Consider the following 3,618-nt stretch of genomic DNA (forward strand, 5'->3'; position numbering starts at 1 on the left):
TGGAGGAGATCTTTAAGGCATTAAAGGCACTTGGCAACAATAAAGCTCCGGGCCCGGATGGCTTCACAGTGAAGTTCCTAATCACCCAATGGTCTATTTTCAAGGATATCTTCAAATCACTAATGTCTGATTTCCACAGAAATGGAAGATTAAATGCTTGCATCCAAGAAAACTTCATTTGTTTAGTGCAGAAAAAAGAGAATGTGACTCTAGTCAAGGATTTCCGTCCAATCAGCCTTACTACGTTAGCATACAAGGTCGTCGCAAAGGTTTTATCTGAACGTCTAAAACAAGTTATGGATGCAATTATAAGCCCCACTCAAAGCGCCTTTATTGAAGGTAGGCAAATTCTTGACCCAATATTAATTGCTAACGAGGCCGTGGAAGATTATAGGGCAAAACGGAAAAAAGGATGGATTTTAAAACTTGACTTGGAAAAAGCCTTTGATAGGGTGAATTGGAACTTTTTAGAAAAAAATTTATCTTTGAAAAAGTTTAGTTCCAAATGGATATCATGGATAATGGGCTGCCTAAAAAATCCAAAGTATTCAGTCTTCATCAATGGTAAGCCTAGAGGCCGGATAACAGCATCTAGAGGTATCCGCCAAGGGGACCCCCTCTCCCCCTTTTTATTCCTCCTAGTAAGTGAGGTTTTAGGAGAAATCATAAACAAGCTTCATATTAACAGCAGCCAGTTTGAAGGTTTCCTTGTTGGCAAAGACTTGATCCACCTCCCTTTGCTTCAATTTGTCGATGATACTCTTCTCTTTTGTAAGTATGATGTGAAGATGCTCCTTAAACTTTAAAACGTCATTAGATTATTCGAATGGTGTTCGGGGCAGAAAGTAAACTGGGAAAAATCAGCCCTTAGCGGCGTTAATGTGGGAGAGGAAGATTTGTTTCAAACAGCAAATCTGATAGGGTGCAAGGTAGAAAAGCTTCCGATTATATATTTAGGTCTCCCTTTGGGAGGCTACCCTCGACAAAAGTCTTTTTGGCAACCAGTCATTGATCGAATTCACAAGAAACTTGAAAGGTGGAAAAAGATATAACATCTCTAGAGGCGGAAGACAAACCTTATGCAACTCAGTTCTGGTTAGCCTTCCTACATACTACCTACTTTATTTTCTATACCTGAAAATGTGGCTGCCTCTTTGTTAAAGTGAGTTTTTGGAGTGAAGGAAAAGGTCTGCAATACTGCTTGAAAGACAGGGGAAGCAGAAGATTGGTGTTCTATATTCTGGTTTGCTTATTAGTATTTTGTTGTTTGGAATTTTGGATTAGGAGGTTTTCTTTGTTTGATGTTTGTGAATTATATGTAACGTGACTCATTTTCTGAGGTTCACAGTTTGCTTATGTTGTAAGTTGTGTTTGAATTATCAATATAATAGAAACACTACATCAGTGTTCTATCAGGATGTCATCCTTGGAATGCAATGGCTGCACACGTTGGGGTAACTGAAGTGGATTGGCGGAAACTCACTTTAACTTTCATACAAAATGAAAAGAATGTTGTTATAAGGGGTGACCCGAGTTTGACAAAGACTAGAGTGAGTCTGTAACACATGATGGAGACATGGACACCATCTGATTAAGGTTTCTTGACAAAATGTCGAGCTATGGAGGGAGGAATGACATTTACCGAACTATATGGAATTGATGATGTTCCTACATTTCAAGAGTTACTACCAGCAGACAATTTTGGCTATCCTAAAAATCCAGCAACAAAGAAGTGGGAAGTGCTTGTTAGTTGGAAAGGAATACCACCTCATGAGGCTACATGGGAGAATTGTGATGATTTTACACAAAAGCTTCCTCATTTCCCACCTTGAGAACAAGGTGTCTTTGGAGAGGGAGAGTAATGATAGACCACCAATTGCAATACAATATAGCAGAAGAAAGACAAGTGGAATTGCACGTGCACAGGTGATGGAATTGGAGGAAGTGGAAACCACCTTAGTGGGGACAACAGTTAGTTACAGGGGGAGGTTAAAAGGGAGAGATGGAAGGAAAGATGGGGGTTGGTTAATCAGTTTCTGGAAGTGGAGGGGCTGTATTTTCTGGAGAGCAGAATTACAGAAGTTGTTCAGTTACTTTAATCTTAGAAAGTGTTTTCCATTATCCTAAACTACTTTTGATGTTTGAATGTTTTATTTTATACTTGGTTATTGTCTGTAATAGTACTTGTTTGTTCGGTGTTTTCAAGACTGGTTTGAGTATTGTATTCTGTAATAGTTTGGTTGCTTAATGAACAAATAAGAACCATTACTTGGTGTTCTATCAGCTTCTCAATCAAGCATACACATCTCAATAAGGTATTATACATGCAATCAAACAATCACAACATACATACCATTTACTCAAAACGACCTAAAACATGCTCAAAACGACCTAAAACGTGTGTACATATCACTTAATCTAACCTAAAATGTATTCAAAACGTGTGTACGTATCACTTAGACTTTCAAAACGACCAAACAATGCTTAAGTGTAAGTTTGTAACTCACAACCTACCAAAATTTCAAAAAGTGTAAAAAAAGCACTTCAAGACCCAAAACGGCAACGAAGTATGTAAGTGCAACGGACTTAGTTTCAAGCCATCCTAAAAAGAGTGCAAAACGTGTCTAAGATTCCAAACCGACCAAACAATACTCAAGCGTAAGTCCGTAACTCACAACCTAAAAAAATTTCAAAAAGTGTGAAAAAAAGTACTTCAAGACCCAACATTTCAATCAAATGTGTAAGTGCAACCAACTTAGTTTCAAACCAACGCAAAATGTGTTTAAAACGACCTAACAATCCTTAAGTGTAAGTTCGTAACTCACAAACTAACAAAAAAAATCAAAATGCGTGAAAAATGCACTTTGAGACCTAAAATGGCAACCAAGTATGCAAGTGAAACAAACTTAGTCTTAAACAAATCTAAAAAAATTTCAAACCGTGTTTAAGTATCACTTGAACTTTTAGAACGACCTAAGAATGTTTATTTGTAAGTTCGTCACTCATAACCTACCAAAAAGTTCAAGAAGTATGGAAAAAAAAGGAAACACTACACGACCCAAAATGGCAACCAAGTGCGCAACTGCAACAAACTTAGTTCCAAACCAACCTAAAAAGTGGTCAAGGCGTGTCTAAGTATCACTTGGACTTTCAAAACAACCTAACAAAGTTTAAGTGTAAGTTGGTAACCCATAGCCTACCAAAAAGTTCAAAAAGTGTGAAAAGGGCACTTCAAGACCGAAAATGGCAACCAATTGGATAAGGTCAACAAACTTAGTTTCAAACGAACCTAAACCGAGTTAAAAACGTGTCTAAGTATCACTTGAACTTTCAAAATGTCCTAAAACAGCTTACGTGTAGGTTCGTAACTCATAACCTACGAAAAAAGTTCAAATAATGTGAAAAAAGCACTACAAGACCCAAAATGGAAGTGTGTAAGTGCAACAAACTTAGTTCAAACCAACCTAAAACGTGCTCAAAACGTGTCTAGGTATTACTTGAGTTTTCAAAACGACCTAGCAAATCCTAAGTGTAAGTTTGAAGCTCATAATCTACCAAAAAGGTTGAAAAAAGCATTTCAGGAGACTTCTAAAAGTTGAAGAAATAGATGAATTTCAA

The sequence above is a fragment of the Cucumis sativus genome, unplaced genomic scaffold (genome assembly GCF_000004075.3).
Source record: "Cucumis sativus cultivar 9930 unplaced genomic scaffold, Cucumber_9930_V3 scaffold38, whole genome shotgun sequence".
Taxonomy (NCBI): Eukaryota; Viridiplantae; Streptophyta; class Magnoliopsida; order Cucurbitales; family Cucurbitaceae; genus Cucumis; species Cucumis sativus.